General features: G+C 40.4%; 1 protein-coding gene across 2 annotated transcripts in view; it reads left to right on the forward strand.

Moving 5' to 3' along the window:
• The first annotated feature begins 991 nt into the window (after positions 1 to 991).
• CPQ (carboxypeptidase Q) overlaps positions 992 to 18,313 on the forward strand; it is a 149,870-nt gene continuing 132,548 nt past the window's right edge. For both annotated transcript variants that reach the window (XM_027889272.1, XM_027889273.1), the window contains exon 1: positions 992 to 1,076. The gene's annotated coding sequence lies outside the window, so the exon portion shown is untranslated. The remainder of the gene's footprint in view (positions 1,077 to 18,313) is intronic.

Raw genomic sequence — 18,313 nt, forward strand, 5'->3', positions numbered from 1 at the left:
GTAGGGGACACAGTCCCATCTGCAAAAATATATCATTCAGATTCTGCACTGAAAAGCACAAGTGAAAAAATACAAATGAGTCACCTCAAATAAACGGGTGGAGGAGTCAGGTTGGCAGGAACAGCCATTATCTTATAATAACGTGTTTCAAATCCCTCCTCAAGGTACACACCCATGAAGCTCATTAGTATAACAGTCATTTCACTGAGGCAGAAAGTTCATGAATATTGGAATATGGTGTTGAATATTAGAGGGAAATTTTTCACTGTCTTCCTGCTGCAGCAGCTTTTTGGAAATGCACCAAGGGCTTTGATCCTAAAAACACTTACCTCTTAAGCACCTGGGTAGTCCCATTGACTTTAACAGAATCAAACGAGAGCTTTAATTCAAGTGTTTGCAGATTAGGACCCATGTTTGTAATTTAAGATCTTATCTACAGAAGAAATTGCACTCATTTACCTAAGTGTTTTTATAAACACACCTTGATTTAAGGGAGTGCAATGTTACTTGTGCAGGCGGCCACCATCTAAGAAGTGGTGGCCCTACCTCGGTTCCCAGCGGCGTGAAGGCAGCAAAGGCTCTCAGACAGCTGGAAACCACGAACTACACAAGAATAGTCATTCTCTGAAGTACCCAGGAGGACACTGCCAGCAGGAAAGGCTCCACATGCTTCGTCCATTGTCCATGTGCCCTTGCACGACTATCACACCTACCCTGGCTGGGACATCTTCCACTAGGCCACCTTGCTCAGAGCCCCATCCAACCTGGCTTTGAACACTACGAGGGATTAGGCATCGACACCTATTGCAGTGCCTCACCAGCCGCACAGCACCGAGGCTCTCACTTCCCTGCCAGGGCTGGTGACGATGGATGAGAGTTCTGAGGCCTCCGGGGTCTGGAGGCATTGCCAGGGCCGTGCCCGCCTGGCCTCGGGGCGGGCTGCGAGGCGCCACGGGCGGGCACCGCGGGCACCGGGCCGGGCCGGGCCCGCCCCCGCGGCGGCTCCTCCTCCCCCGCCCGCTGCCGGCCGGGAGCCAGGGCTGTGCCGGCGCTGTCGCCCGATCTGCGCGGGGAAGGTGCGTGTTTGCTCTGCCCACCGCCTCCTCCTCTTCCTTCATCTCCTCCTGCTCCTCCTCACAGGGAATCCCCACTCGGGGAGCGCTCCCTCGTCGCCCCTCCGCCGGGCTGCAGCGTTCACCCGGGGGCCGCGGCTTCGGCTCCGGCTTCGCGGGGAGGGGCACGCCGGCCACCATCGCCTGCGCCTCGGCGAGGCTCAGCCCCGTCTCCTTCTCTTGCCGAGGCCTCGCTTTAAAGCCGTGCAGCGTGTACTGCCCCCCCGCCCCCGAAATGGGGCCCTGGGCCGCCGTGCCAGCCCTGCCCGGGGCCGTGCGCTGGAGCCCCCCAGCCTGGCCCACCTCGCTGAACCCGCTGTCCGCCCTTCGCCGGAGGGGTGACTGACACCAGCGAGGTCCTCCTCCGGGAGCACGGACATGCCATGCGTGACACAGCGGATAAGGACCTGGGGGTGCTGGTCGGCAGCCTGCTGAAAACGAGCCGGCCGTGGGCTCGGGTGGTCAAGAAGGCCAAGGGCATCCTGGCCTTTATCAGGAATAGTGTGGCCAGCAGGACCAGGGCAGTAATTGTCCTCCTGTACGCGGCACTGGTGAGGCTGCACCTCGAGTGCTGCGTCCAGTTCTGGACCCCTCAGTTCAGGAAGGGCATTGAGGTGTTGGAGCAAGTCCAGAGAAGGGCAATGGAGCTGGGGAAGGGTCTGAAGGGCAATGGAGCTGGGGAAGGGTTTGGAGCACAGGCCTATGAGGAGTGGCTGAGGGAGCTGAGGTTGTTTAGCCTGGCAAAGAGGAGGCTCAGGAGTGACCTTAGCACTCACTACAACTACCTGAAAGGAGGGTGTAGCCAGGTGGGGGTTGATCTCCCAGGCAACGAGTGGCAGGACGAGAGAAGGTGCCAGTGGAGGTTTAGATTGGACATTTGAAGGAATTTCTTCACAGAAAGAGTGATCAGACATTGGAATGTACTACCCAGGGAGTTGGTGAAATCGCTGTCCCTGGAGGTGTTTAAGAAAAGACTGGATGGGGCACTTAGTGCCATGGTCTAGTTGACATGGTGGTGTTCAGTCAGAGGTTGGCGTGGAAGATCTCAGAGGTCTTTTCCAACCTAATAGACTCTGTGATTCTGTGATATGAAATCATTGTTTACACTCTTGTTCCTCTTAATTTAAAAACAAATGTGGATCCAAAGTTGAAGTTGGCAGTCACACAGTGCTTGGGGGATGCATGATCAGCGTTAGGTGAGACACGGTGCTCTGCTGTGATCCTGAAATGAGCAGAGTTGACAGCAGTCACTGACCAAAAGCTATGTCACTGAAAATGGATAAGCCCCATAAATACAAATGAGTGCATTAGATATTTAATTATGTTTTATGGCACACCTCATAGTGAAGCAGTCCTAGCATGTAAAGTGGTTTAGTGGTTCAGAGTAAGAATTTCTAGTAACTTGTAACCATTAGGTTTGTCTTGACAGGTCTTCATTCTTTTAAGACTATCTTTTTCAATTTGATGCAAAAGGGAAAAGTATATAAGAGAAGCATTTTTTATATGTATATACAATTTTTATACATGTGAATATACATATACATATTTTATAGAAGTACTAAAATGGATATGAGTGAGAAAAAACGGAGATACAAAAAACCATGAAAAAATGTAAGTTCAGTGGGCTGAACAGATTTGACTAAGGCAATTAGATGTGAAGGAGCCTTTTGAATCTAGTTGTTATGTCTGATAAGTTACAAGTCTGCTCAGAATTACGAAAAAGGAAATTCAGAATACAAGGACAAGAATTCTGTTTGCTTGTTAAGTACTTGTTTCCTCCTTCAAACTGCAGTGTTTTGAGGACCTGACTTTCCTAAGTGCTGCACGAGCACCAAAAACACCTGCTCGGACAGTGCCATACACAAGAAGCACCTAAAATCTTAATTTCTTCTTTAGTGAACCTTAATTTTCAAATTTTTGCCTGCCTGTGGTTTTCACTGTTCTAAATTAGATTGGTGTTACTGTTTCTGGAGATACTTCCAAGACTGTAGGAGTGTTGTAATCTGTTGATGAAAGGGGAACATGTGAGTATTTCTTCTTATGAAGCTTACTTGGTACAGCTGTAGAACAGACTCCCTGTGTGGGAATGTAAAGACTGCTTATATCTTCATCTATCTAGAATGTATCTCTCTATTTTAGCTTGAGAAATTTATAAGATTTAACTTAGAGTGACAAAAGTTTGCCTTGATTTTGTTCTGGTTCGTTTTCTGCCAGGATGAAGGATTTTATTAAAAGTCTTTCTCGTGCTTACCTACTGTCATTTCTTAAAATCGCCTTCCAGTGTTGTCTGGTGCTCCCTCTGTTAGATCATTATTTTTAATAAAATCTCAAACACTTCTTTCCACAAAGAAACCCCACAAAGCCTGCCATGTACATGAGAGTTGTTACATCCCTTGTTTCCTTGTAAATTTTGTCTCATTCTTTTAGGCATATCCACCCTATCTTGGACGGCATTTATTAGTCGTGCCTTGCCATCCGTTTTACTGTACCCTAACTTCTATTTTTCAGATGAAGTCTGTGCAGATAAACTTGGATCAAAGCCACCACAGCTTTAGAGATTCATACAAAAGCTTCGTCTTACCCAATCTTGTTTCTCGGTGTTTAAAATATATATAATTCTTTCGAAAAGCAGAACAATAAGATACTAAACCAGATAAGAACAGATTGCGAATCTGGGCTGGGAAGGAACAACCTGGCATTGACCCCTGTTGGGAGACATCTGTTAGAAAAAGCTCATAAATTCTTACTCATTTTATAACACATTTTTGCAAATGCCCGCATGCCTTTAATGCCAAATTGAGAAAGGAAGCAAGTTGCAATATCTTATTATTGATATAATTGCACGAACTCATAATGCACATGGGATTCTTTTATTTATTCCTCCTATATTGTGTAAAACTTTCATGTTTTCAGATTGAAAACTCTGCCTTGTCATTTCTTCCTTCCTTTCCAGTTGTGGGAGGACGAAGGATGACAGTACATGTAAGAGATAGCAGCTGCAGGGGTGAAATATTTTGCTTAAAGAAGTACTTTGTGCGTAGAAATGTACTAAATGATTACAATCTCAAAGCTCTACAGTTCTTCCTGTTCTGTCTTGACAGGAAATACTATCTGTCAAAAACTGCATTGCAGTAATCTTTCACGTCATGTTACCAAATGTCTGCAATAATCTCAAAGTAGTGAAATAAATGTAAGTTCCTTCTTCAGTTGACCTCAAACCACTTATATTTTCACTGTGATGGCAGTAGTGAATTTTTAGCTCCAATTTGTAATCTCTTAAATGCCAATTACTTGATTAAGTCAGTATTTCTGACAGAATGTGTGGAGAATGCTTTGCTCTTTTTTTGTTTCAGTTTTACAATAGAAGAAAAGATCATATGTCAGCTTGAGAAAAATGTTAACCTTGTTAGTCTGTAGTTTTAAAAACTGATAATTTGGGTGCCTTGATCTTACAAGAGGCTTTTCTGATTTTGAGATAGGGAGAATGGACCAATGTGGGTAGGTTTGCCTTTAGTTTATTTATTCATTTATTGACTTAGTGTTTTTATTTAATGAGAATATTCAGACACCTGGCTCATTTGGATTCCTTTTTTTTTTTTTTTTTGCCTGTGCTGGTATTAATGATAATAATATTTTCTTAGACTCTTTTAAATCTAATTAACATGGATCTGTTTGATGAATTTTCCCCACGGTATGTGAGAGAAAAATGTGAAAATCCCTTCGGTGCTCTTGCTGCCAAGAGGGATTTGGTAGAAGTATCCAGTGAACAGATATATGGATTAAAATACATCTCTAAGACTTTATTCATGTATTTTGGTAAAATGTTTCTCTGTACTATGCAATCAGAGGTATGACAAAAGACCTATGATCTTAAAACATGGATAAAAGATACTAATGCTGCTTTAAAAAAGAAAAATGCCACTCAAATTTATCTCAATTCTCTAAGATAAATTTTAAATCAAGGATCTTTATGTTATAGTGAGAAAAGGTTAATCTCAGGTCACCTAACATTTCTTGCATCGTAGGAGTTATAAACAACTAAGATTGAAACTTGCCTGAGTGACCATCCTGTATTTGGTACAACAGTGAGTTTCTACCAGATAAGGATTTGCCCAAACCTGTATTGTGACCCCACAAATGCAGCATCTTGTGCAACTGAGAATTGTTGTAACCCTTTTGAAGCCTGTCTTAGTAGTGATATGAGTGTTCTGGTTTTAAGTCTATGTGTGTTGTTTGGGGTTTTTTTCTTTTTTTTCCTCTGGTTATCGGTTAAGGTGCCTGATCTTAAATGTAGTGATAGTACATTTCCTGCTAGAATGCTCTATATGAAAGGTAATGAAACCACTCTTCCACCCTCCTGCAAATTTTCTAGCTTTCACCTGCTACACATACATTTATATCCTGTGCCTTTAATTTTTTCATAGTTTTTTTCAAGAGGAGGCACTTGATTGTGAATTTACCTAAGACAAGTGAGTCAAAAGTAATTTGGTCTTTCAAGTGGCTCCACAAAAGGAGCTTATATAACATTATGCATGTACCAACAGTCATTTGAGAAAGAAATGTGGGGGTTTTGAGTTCTTAAAATGAAGTCTGAGCTAATCGACTCCAATGGGATAGCATCCACTATTTTATCTGTAATGTTTGCAGACCAAAGCATAAATCTGGTTTATCTGTAGTGGCTTCCCCATCTACTCAGCACAGGTTTTGAGATTAGCGTTTCTGATCCTGTTGATCTATGCTGTTCTGAGTCACTGGGCTCACCTTCTATTTCTCTCTCTGTCGTGTTCTGTACAAAACACGAGTGCTCTTCTGTGGCAGACTGTGAAACACTGGAGTTTTAGTTTAATAAAATTTCTTCGTTGCTTTGGAAGCAGAAAGATTTGTAAGTAACTAATTTCTTAAAGATTGATCATAGAATCATTTTTAGGATTGATTCTATATACTGCTGTGGACTATTAGTATTTTCTCATGACAGCTAGGTAAGGCAGAAAAGTACATCGCTAATCTTGGATAATCTCTTCAGTACTGCTGAAGAATACACAGAGCAGCCAATTTCTATCTCAGTGATGGACTGTGAGATACTCTAGGAAAACAAAGTCAACTTTATTTTAATTACTTCTTTGGTTTGGTTGTCTTGAAATAGCTGTTGAGTTAGAAATCCCTAGAGGGTTTTCAGAAATAGAAAAGTCTCAGGAATAGACTTGGAAAATTCTGCACAGGCTCTGAGTTACTGTGCTTGTCCATTTTCCTGCAGCTGCTGCGGAGCTTCCCAGCCACCCACCTGTCCCTTGGATTCTCACCAAAGTAGTAGTGGTGGTGGAAAGAGCAGAGCTGTCTTCTCCTCAGACTGCAGGGACTGCTGCTGTCCAACCTTCCTGTGAGGAGTGCACCTTCATTTTCTCTTTGGCAGTAACCTACCGGTACTAACATCATTATTAATTTCTGTAAACAAAGTATAAATGTTTTTTGCTGGGTTGATTCTCAGAACCAACGTGCTTCTGATCATATGGATGAGGTTCTGGTGCAAGTGAACGGCAGTTTGGAGGGCAGAACCACTGCAGCTGGGATTTACATAGACTTAAACCACAACTGATCCAAATCTTCTATGTCTCAGGCCACAGGCTGGTAAAATACACCTACATCAGTTTTAATGCAAGTTGCTACAGCAGCTAAGGTCTGTGGTTCATGCTTCATTTTGGACTTAGGTCTTATAATTGAAAACTTGCAGAAAGCATGGTAGTGAGCAGGAATATTTCTGGCTGCCCTTCAGAGAGTAACCCAGTGAGGACAGATGTGCTTGTTTCCAGCAACTGATGCCACCCAAGTCAGCCGATACATCTTGCTCTGCAGTGCTCTGGTGTACAGTACAGCTGTTAAAAAGACCTGGCATAGCCAAATGCAGTGTATCAATACAGATGGATCATACAGGGCTCTTTGGTAGTTGTCCAGTTTTGGACTGTTCCAGCAGATCTGGTGGTGAAAGAGGAGAAGGTGGTCAAATTGGAAGAAACGTGGAGAGAACAGCTTATACTGAGTGTCAAAACAGCTCTTAAAACCTTGCTGTGCTCACAACAGATGACTGCAGTGTCTTTAGCTGCACTTCTAAATTTTGATTTGGGCAGTGAATGTGTCAGTGAAAAAAGAGGGAGGTAGAATAGTATTATATTTCTATGTTTACAACTGTAAGCAGGTGAGCCAAAAACTCATTTGCAAGTTTTTTTCTCTAGAGAAGAAGGTATTTTCCAGTGCTGAGTGGTGGTGCTGTTAGCAGTCCTCTGACTGCTCAAAGTAGGTCTGAGAATTTTGCCGATAATACTGGTTTTGAGTAAAGATAATATTTCTGACACAACAGTGTGAGTTATTTTGTATCATAAGTGAACCAGACTCTGTGCTTTCTCTAGTATGGAAGTTTTGTCATGGCTAGAAATGATTTTTCCCCCCACATCATGCTCTCCCGTCTGATGTTCTTTATGAAACAAAGTCCTGAAAACTGCTCTATGGTTTAAGCTTTTAGGCTGAAAGAAGTCAATGCATGTTCTAAGCTTTGTTTAAGGAGCTGTCATTATCAGTAGTGATGTATCCTATGTTTCTTCTATCCAGATCGTAAGACAAGTAGGTTTTTTTTTTTAATGTAGAAGTGTTAAAAAACCCCTACAATGTGAATTCTGTTTTGCTGACCATAGCTTTAAGTCAGGGATGAATCCAGCAGTTAAAACCCACATGATATATTTGTCTGTAAAGCATATCTAATGTTTATATGCTTGGTTTTGATTGTTTTGTACTTAAACCAGTGTAATTTTCTTGTGATTATGGTGCATCTCTCTTAGCTAGCTCGTCATTGTGTGATACACCACACACTTGTCAGTACCAAAATCATGCATTTACATGCTCTTACTAAAGTAAGAGCAGTTACTTTTGGGGGGAGTAGTACTCAAATTTTCTGATTTTTTTTCTCACCTTTCACCTGCTACTATGTATCTCCTTTGGCTTTTCCTCCGTGTAGTGCTGGAAGATACAGCTCTTTGTTGCTTTTGTTCTCAGTGCATTGGTATTAGAAATAAATGTGTTCAGAGGACAGAGCTGGGGCTGTTCAGTCTGTAGAAGATAGGGCTCCAGGGATACCTTATTGTGGCATTCCAGTGCTTAAACGGAGCTTATAAGAAATACAGAGAGAGACTTTTTAGCAGGGCTTGTTGTGCTAGGACGAGAGGTAATGGCTTTAAATTAAAACTAGAGTTAGACTAGATATAAAGGAGACCTTTTTTTACACTGAGGATATTGAAACTCTAGGATAGGTTGCCCAGGAAGGTGGTAGATGCCCCATCCCTGGAATCATTCAAGGTCAGGTTGGATTGGGCTCTGAGCAAACTGATGTGGTTCAGGCTGACCCTGCTTGTTGCAGGGGGTTGGACTAAGTGACTTTTAGTGATGCCTTCCAACCCAAACTATTCTATGATTCTCTGATGGCTCTTCTCTGAAAATCTACAACACACAGCCTGGTTGAGCAGCTGCGGACAGGAATGGGAACATGGGAAAGTTCTTTTGAGGAATGTTATATAAAAATAACTATTGGGATCTTATCAGTATGTGAGCTCTGTATAAAAAAAACCCCAGATGCACACTGGATAAATAATAATTGGAGTAGGCACCTGTCTGATGCAACCTCCCAAAATTATCAAAATGAAACACACTGTCTTACATCGACTGTCCCTACAGACAAGTGTGATAGGAAGGATGAAAGTCAGCTAATACTAGCTTTTTTCCTGGAAAACATTTTCACTGTGGTGCAGTAACAGTTAGGCTGTTTTCTGCAAGCATCTCTGCAACTGTGGTCGTGGTCTATGTAAGATCAGCTGTTCTTCTGAAAGCAGACGGTCACTCTGCTTTTAAAAAAATGCTTTAAACTAGGAATTAAATAGGATTGTAAACTTTAGAATTGTAGGCTTCTTGCTGACCTTTTCTGCCTTCCAGGTGTTTACTGTGTGCTCAAAGTTAGGTTTGTTGGTAAATGTGGATTAAGGGGCGTAGCATTATTGTTGCCATCAGATCATTCCAGTGAATACCTGGGAAGTTGTCATCAGGGAGCAGGACTGATACATAATTCATTGTCCAAAGCACAGTTTATGTCCTGGCCTGGCTTTCAAATAGTTTCAAAGAAGAGCTTTCTGAGGAGTGACCCTAATATGGAAATTACAGAAGGCACGTGATGAGACTGTCATCCTGAGAGGATCAGCACTTCGTCAAGAAGTCAAAGATAACTGTTTGGCTGCGTCTGAATGAAGAAGCAGTAGTAACTCCATGTGAGCTCTGCCTCATCAACTGCCTCTGCTTGCAAGCTGATATATTATATGCTAAGATCTAAACCAAGTGTAAACAGTCCTCCAATACCAGTTTCATATTAACTTGGAATTGCATTCAGTTCATGAAGGGACTGACACTTGCAACGCCTGGATTTACTGAAGGATGCAGAGTCTCCATTTTTTCCTCATATTAGTAACACCAGAGCCCCAAATGTTAAATAGTGTCTTTACTCACGCTGTGGATTAAGCCCTCTGAATTTTATGCAGTTATGACAGTGCAAATATGTGGGCTTGAAAATCAACATTAACAGATAAATCAAAGTAGAGTGCCCTAAGTGGGTTGTTTCTGCAAGCTTTTGTGTCCTTAGTGATTGATCTTGTGACTAGAAATACTTTAGGCCATGTTCACAAAACTATGCTTGCAGAAGGCGACTTAGGAGGTAGGATAAAAGCCAAGGGTGTCCTAATACTCTGGGATCCCTGCCCAGTTTGATAACAGTGTCTGAATAGCAATTTAAGGAGTATCTAAATAGGTTAATTTTTTATTTTGTACCAGGCATAATTTGTCCAGCAAACCCAGGAGGAATCTCTGGCTGTCACCTGCAATAGCAGAAGGATAGGAGGAGCAACTGGGGTATGAAGTGAAGTGAAGATGTGGGCTCTCAGGGCTCTGCTTGGCTGAAGTCCCTGTGTACCTCCTGAGCTCAGGTGTAGTCGCTTATCTGAACCTGATGGGTTCTTGGCAGTTGGTTTTTTGAGTTGTTTTTTTCAAAGATGGCCAGTGTAAAAACTTCTCTGTGTATTGGCTTTGCAATTGGAACTGTGCAGAAATACTTAAGACCTAGAAGGAAACTTCTGTCTGCTTTTTTTCCTCACATGCTTTCTTGGCATAATTTAATCACTGAGTATTATTGTTGAGGTGCAGTGTCAGAGTCATGTCAGTGCAAAGTCAGGTCAGGGAGATGAGTTAACATTTGCAAAGATAGGGTTGATCACATTCTGTCAGTGTTCTCTCTATATAATTGGTGTGTTTATTCTGCTTTAATTGTGATTTTTTCTTGGTTTTTTTTTTCTTTTTCCACTTTGATTTCCAGTTGACTTTTTGTAATATGACCATTTGCTTCACTGCAGCAAAGGCTTTTGACTGTGTCCTCCTGGTAGTGTCAGAAGAAGGGGCCTGAGTGGTCATGATACTTGAAATGTCTTTAACGAGGCAACTGAATCACTTGGAAATGTCACTTCTGAGTCCCTCCTCTTCCAATTGTTTGACCATTTTGTCTGTTTGTAGTTGTAAGGCGTGTTTGTCTCAGTCCATCTGTGCAGTGCGTAGCGCTGTGGACCTTGGTGATAACGAATGTGTTTAACGTTGCTTGAAATAAAATAATTGATGCTGATAGATGTCTACTGTCATAGCTGAACTTTTTTTGTCCTGCAATAGCAAAATGTTTTGATAATTTTTTGTCCTTTAAGGGGCAGTAAAAAGTAATTAGAACTTAAATACAGAATCAGAACTGCCTTATGCACAGTAACTGTAGTGCTCCATGACCAAATGTGTGCTGCACTGGGCTTGTTGCACTGGGGAGTAGTTTTGATGAAAAGGTGGTCTTGGAGCTTTCCTCCACATCTGAAGGAAGTCTAGTTTTGCTAATGTATTTCTCAAAATTGGTTGAAAACCAGTTTTCTCCCAAGTCAAGTGTATTTATCTTCCTTGCAGTCTGTTCTTTAATTTGGTTCTTTAAACTTTCTAAACTTGCTTTTTTTTCCTGCATTTCAGTGCATTTTTCAGTGGCATGGTGGCCCCAATTGTACATTGTCACTGAACTGTAGTAACTTGTTTCTGATGTTGATATGTTGGAATACAGTGTGATATTTGAGTACCAGTATTATGCTCTAGTGAACATGATGAAATCATAAATTACATTCTTCATATCTCATTGAAATCAATATCCTTCCCCACCCTTAGTATAAGTAAAGAAATGTGTGCATCATAAAGATCATTTTTCTGTCAATGGTAATGAGACATTCTTGATGCTGTGCCTTTTTAATATAGTTGTATTTACAAATTCATCCTTTGTTTCTCTGGAGAGGGAAGATTCAATGGGAGTATCCTACAGTAAAGGAGGGAAAACACTAAGATATCAGTTCACAACAAGTCTGGCAAAATGTTCACAAGATTTCTCAGCTTCACAAAACTACTTGAATGTCGTTACTGTAAAAGTATGAGGAACATACTTTTTCTTGTAACTGCATGAAAAAACCTGACAAAGATGTTTAAAAAGTTATTTTAATCTGGAAATTTTATATACTAATAATCCTACATATTTTATATTCAGCATTGCTGAATAATTATTGACTTAATTTGGAACTGTGTTGCTGTTTATAATCTGTACATTGGCATTGTAGGTCTGTAGAGTAAAATAACTAAAATGGTTGGATACTTTTGAAAATGTTGCTATTGTATTTTTTTTATCTTTTTCTTTGAAGTGTTTAATAATGTGCATAACTTTTTTCTGAACTCGTTGACTTAAAATGAAAAAATTTGTTCCATACACAAAACAAGAAGTGCTTTGTAGGTGTGTGGTGATAGAAGCATATTATTCTTGTCATGTATGAAAATGCTAAGAATATAACTTAAGAGTTTCTAATTCTGGAGTAATGTATGTAGGTGCAAATATCATCCGGTGTAATTTTTGTTAAGGCTGGACAGGTTACTTCATCAGGAAACTTGGCTTGTTGCACTACATTACGTAATTAGTAACTAAGGTTGCCTATTTTGGCTATTTCATTTTGGCAAATTTAACTCAATACAGGATATAAGAGGTCCTGTTGAACATGTTTTCAAAAAGAAACTTAGTTTAGAATGTTGAGTTGTAGAAGTATTGGGCCTTGATGGCAATTCTTGCCTTTAGTAACCATTAATTTGAGGCCTCTTGTTTCCCTCTTTTTTGTACTTTATTCCGTAGCCTGATCCATGTCCTCCAATAACAATATACAGAAAGTACAGAAGAGGTTGTAAGAGAAGATTTCTGTGGTTATGTTGCTTCAATAAAAAGAGCGTGCTTTTCACCTATAGGAAAGACTGAAAGAAAAATACATGACTCTGAAGAGTTTGGGTCTCATTTATGAATTTTGTGAATAGATAGAAGATATGTGTCCATTCCAAGAGGCTTTACAATCAAGAAAGGTTTCCTAAATTAGGAAGAGGCCACTAACATTTTGTCTCTGAATGGATGTGTGTGAATATATTAATTTTTTTTTTCATAAGCTAGTCTTTCTATGTCTGAAGACAACCTGTCTTGCTTTTTACACTAGGGCAATAGCTGTGGACTTGCAGGAGATTGAGCATAGAAATACCAGGTAGTATAATTGCAGCCCTATTCTCATATGTTTTTGATTTATTTGTCCAGATCTTTCTGACCCTCCCCTCAGCTGTCTTTCAACACTATCAGCTGGCTTCAGCTATGTACTTTGGCATTTATTGTAATATGAACAAGACTGTATTTTGGCGTCATTGATTCCTAACTGCCTTCCATTCATGAAATATTTCTGTTCTATTCAGTTTTTCTCATCTGAAAATCCAGCTGAATTCCTATCTTTTGCCTCTGAAAAGATAATGTTTTCCCTTTTGAGAACGGTTTGTATTTTGCATACTCATTAAGAAGAATAATATCAGCTGCTACATGGCCAAGCCATTGTTCAGTGGTTGTGGGGTTTTTTGTTATTATTAACTTAATTTTTGTCGTTTCTGTCACTGCTTAGGGAAGTATCTGACTGATCATTTCTGTAGCGTTGCTGATACAGTACCCTGCACATGGATTATGGTGTGATTCTTCAGGATTATTGCCATCCATTTTAGCAGCAGCTACTGAATAAGATTATATCAAGGTAGCCTGTTATTATTCTGAGGCCTAGAGGTAAAGAGAGAGGAAAGAATGGCGCCTTTTGCTGCTTCCTTCCTATGTTAAGCTACAGTACTTCCCCCATACTGACTATAAATAGGCAGTGTCTCTTGGCATGTTTGGACTTTCTCAGTCCTAATCCTTAGACTTTTAAAAACCTTTTACTTCCTATTCTGTCCACAGAAGTCAATATCATTACTTGAGCCTATATGGTCCTAGGTCACACTTATCTTTTCAAGGATTTCAGTATGTGTCTTCAGTTATAGCAGATCAAGATAATTCTTGATAAGTTGGTAAAGGTAAAACAGGTCAGGTATTTCCTATGGTGTTTTAGATTTTTTGATCCAATTAATAAGATTATTCAAAGTCTTATATCTGTATTGTGTTGTACTATTCCTTTCCTTAGTTTCAGATGTAAAAGGCTAGTTTTAAGGAGTTTGTAATGTAAATGCTAGGTTTGACTGTATCTGTTCCCAAACCCAAGGTTTTCAGACTGATTAAATATTGTCCCAAGTAAAGAATCTTGACAATTCTGGAAAAGCAGTCTTTGCGGAATGTCTGCCTTTCTGCTTCACTCTTCAAGATCATAAAGCTTGCCCCCTGTCCTCCTCATTTTTATAAATAATGGGAGAACTCTATGACTTTATATTTAGGCAGAAATCTCCTCCTCATTTTGCAAGTTCACCTAGCCTTCCAGCCATCCTACTCCACAGCTGTCACAACAAACTTTTTTCCAGTGCTATTAAATGTATCAGACATCACTCTGCAGCATGTGAGTTTGTTACCCTAGGGCTTTTCAGTCTATTCTCATGTCATCAAAACCACTGTGTGATTTCATGATTTCCTACATTCCTTGGAGAAAAATCAAATGGCATGTGGTTAGGAAACTGATAGATACTCTGCAGATATAGCAGATCTCTAGCAATCAAGTGGTTAATACCCTCAATTTATTGTTTTCTTTCCTCCATTTCCCATAACCATGACTTCTGTGAACTCTCTGTATCCTTTTATCTGTATTTGCAACTGGGATTTTGGGAAAACTTTGCCACACTGGAGAAGAAGCAGTGCTCTAACTTTGTTAATCCTGTTTTTGTGCCCTTTGTTCCTCTTTCTGTTTTCTGATTGCTGTAGACTGCTGTAGACAGTGTTCTCATGTGAGAGATTCTTTTGTCCTTTCAATCTCCCTCTCATTCTTTTCCATCTGTAGCATTTAAGTAATTTATATTGTAATGATTTTAATGGTGGTAACATCAGTTAACCTGGTTACGGATTGGGTGTGCTAAACTTCTTTTCTGTAAGGGCATCATTAAAAGATGAGAGCTCCATGATCTTGCCCTTTAGCATCAAAGACAGCAGTTAGCTACAGACAAATGGACCAGACAATAGGTAGAAGCATCCTTAAAGTAGCTACTCTGAAATTTGTCATATGACATTCTCTGCACTACCAGCATAGTATTGTGCTGTACATTTTATTCTTTCATACTCATTTGAGCTGGAAAAGACTAATTTCCTGTCTTTAATTTCTCTTTTTCTTCTGCATACCTACAACCTTTCTCCCTTGTCTTTTTAAATCCTTTCAGCTTGTATTTATGGCCTGCTTTCATATTCTGAATCTCAGATTTAATTTGCAAGATATGTTTTGAGCTCCAGTCCAAACTGCCTGTTAAGGCAGGGTCAGCTGCAGCAGGTTGTGCAGGCCCATGCCTAGACAGGTTTGGAATATCTCCCCATATGGACACTTCACAACCTCTCTGGGCAACCTCTTCCAGTGTTTAACCACCCTCAGGGTGAAAAAAAAGTGCATTCTTATGTTCAGATGAAATTTCATATGTTCCAATTTTTGTCCATTGCCTCTTGTTCTGTTGGTAGGTACCACTGGAAAGAGCTTGGTTCTGTCTTCTTTGTTCCCTCCCATCCAGTATTTACAGACATTCCAGTCCTTTAATCATCTTTTGCAGCCCTTTGTTGTACTCTCTCCAGTATCTCCAGTGTCTCTCTTGGAGAGTGGCCTCACAATGACATCAGCCAGCTCTCAGTATTTGTGGGTGCAAACCACGAGGCCCTATGGATTTATACATGTGGTTTGTTTAGGTGCTTCCTAACTTGGTCTTCCTCCACCAAGGGTTTGTCTTCCTTGCTCCAGACTTTCCCTTTGAAAAGTTCTGCTAGGATTTTGTAGGATAAAATGTCTCTCTTCTGCTGACTGCATTCAGACCATTCTCTTCCTTTTGTGTATGGATCCATGTACTGCCATGGCTGGATGGCCCCTATCTGCTTCATGAACAATTAAATACGTTGAACAGTTTTGGCTATAGTATTATTTTTTATTAATTTGGCTGGCACTGTGGTGTTCGTTTTCTAAGTCTTAACTAGTTAGATATGCAAAAATAAGTAATCTCCTTTCCTAGATGATTCACTGGGGGTGATAAAGTTGCAGACACTGGGACAACAGGTATGCAATCTTTCCCTGAAATAGCAGTGGAGTGATTCCTGTATTTCAGTCCAAGTATGATGTTGTTTTACCTAGCAGGGAATTATTTCTGATAGCTGCTTTTGAACAGATTATGCTAGACTATTCAAGGAAAGCACAATAAATTACGTTCCCATTTTTGTGTTGTTGCCCAGGGTTTGAATTAAGTTACAATGCATTGGCAGGTAGTACAGTGCTATGTGAGGCAAAAGTACGTTACATCCACAAAAGCTGTGGAAGCATGTCTGTTCTCAGTGTTCAGTGGGAAGTTCCTGGAAGAAGTGCAGCACTTAAATGCAGCTCCTCCGGGGCAGCCTTGGGAGTGAGGAGGCTGCTAGTTTTGAATGAGGTCAGAAAGAATAAAGAAAGCATTTCTTAGTTAAGGGAAATGTGATAACTGCAGTTTCATTTCTTCACTGAAAAAATGCATGACGTTGGCGACTGGGGGCTCTTTGAGGTGGTCAGTGCTAATTAATCCCCCTGTGTGTCAGCTTTGTCTGGTAAATTTTGCAAACCCTTAAACAAACAAACAACCAAACCTTAGGTTTTTGAAACTAACTCTTCAAGTTTTTGTCTCACTCCATTCAGTGAGAATTTCTTATGGCAGGAATCAGATTATCTTCCTTGCTTCTTTGTGCATGATGAACTTGGCAAAAATCAGGGAATGTGCACAGTTGTCCTGAGAAAATGACTGATGTGTCTAGAAAAGGATGTCTATGAGCATGTAATTAACTGGTCCAAAGGGAAAGAACATGGAGAAAGTGCAGAGCATAGCAATAAAAATACACTGATACCCTCTGTGTAGTATAACCACAAATAAACAGTAAGTCAGACTATAAATGGCATTTTACAGTTCTCAGGCAGTGTCCTGAGATAACCCAAGTCTTCTGCTCCTGGTTGTATAAGACCTTTGCCCTGTCTGTCTCACAGAGAGAGATGAAATCTCTGTGATAGATTTATCATTCATAGATGAAATCAAAGATGGTTTTTGTTGTTCTTTTGGGAAAATGATACTACACTGTGAAAAACTTGTTACTTCCTTGATCTCAATTTTAGAGGACATTTGAATAGTTAAGGAGAATGGCTTAATGTTCTTATACTGCTAAAGCTATTGTTAAATTGCTGTTTGTGAAAAGATTCATAAAGGCCTATGGAAGGCTGGAAATTTGTGCTGGTTATCATATGAGCTAGGATGGTGACTCCAAAATGCTTGTGTGTGTGTTTCTTGTGGGTATTGGGGTGGTTTTGTTTGTTTTTTTCCTGAATTTGAGTGGGTTATGGATCCTAGCAATGTGGTTTCATACTTTCACTCTTTCTGTGCCCTATTTCTGCATTGTATAGCCAATGTTTCAGATGGTGTCTTATGGATGCATGCCTGGTGGGTCATCCTCACTTTTTGGGAGATGATCAGAAGCGCTCATAAATGTTATGGGTTGCCTCTTCTGTTTCCATTGATGAATCTTTGCTTCTAAGTGCCTGTACACTAATATGCAAAACATGGGGAATACATGCAAGAAGTTAAAGATCCGTGTGCAGCTGCTGGGATCATGGAGATGTGGAGGAATAGCTCACATGACTGAGATGCCGCAATGGATGGATGGATATATGGCCTTTAGGAACGACAGACTTGGAAGATAAGGAGATGGAGTTGCCCTCCATGTGAGAGGACAGCTGTAGTGCTTGGAGTTCTGCCTGGGTATGGATGATGAACTGAGAGCTTATGGATAAGGATACCAGTATGGGTGACTTTCTAGTAGCTGTATGCTGTAGGCCACCTGATTAGGAAAATCAAGTAGATGAGGCCTTGACAGCTAGAAGTAGCTTCTCCTTCACAGGTCCTGATGCTTATGGTGCACTTTACCATCCCGAGGTCTGCTGCAGGCTCATCTCAGCAGGTAATAAGCAATCCAGGAAGTGCCTGACACAGGGTAGAGAGAAGCCAGCAAGGAGAAGTGCTCTGATGGACTTCATACAAGCAAAGAAGGGCTGGTTGTGGTATGAAGGTCAAAGGCAGCCTTGGCTGCATCAATGTCCATGAGATAATGGAGTTCAGGTTCCTAAGCGCAGACCAAAAAGCAAGATCACAGCACCGGACTTCAGGAGAGAAAACTTTGACCTCTTCAAAGATCTGCTTGATATAAGTCTTGTGGGATAAAGCCCTGAAAGAGGGAGTAGAATCCAAAGAAAGTTTTTTTTAGTATTCTGGCTTTGTTTAACCCCAGGTGGTAACTACGTACCATGCCGATACACACTCACTTCCCCTCCCATCCCTCAGTATACAAGGAGGAGAAAGAAGTACAAAAACTCATGGGTTCAGATAAGAACAGTTTAATAGGTGAAGAAAAGTAAAGTATTATAATAATAATGATTATAATAATAATAATTAAAAAAAAAAAAAAGAAAAAAAAAAAAAAAAAAAAAAAAAAAAAAAAAAAAAAAAAAAAAAAAAAAAAAAAAAAAAAAAAAAAAAAAAAAAAAAAAAAAAAAAAAAAAAAAAAAAAAAAAAAAAAAAAAAAAAAAAAAAAAAAAAAA

Source organism: Empidonax traillii, unplaced genomic scaffold (genome assembly GCF_003031625.1).
Source record: "Empidonax traillii isolate 1590-97213 ecotype Southwest subspecies unplaced genomic scaffold, ASM303162v1 scaffold257:size1394852, whole genome shotgun sequence".
Lineage (NCBI taxonomy): Eukaryota > Metazoa > Chordata > Aves > Passeriformes > Tyrannidae > Empidonax > Empidonax traillii.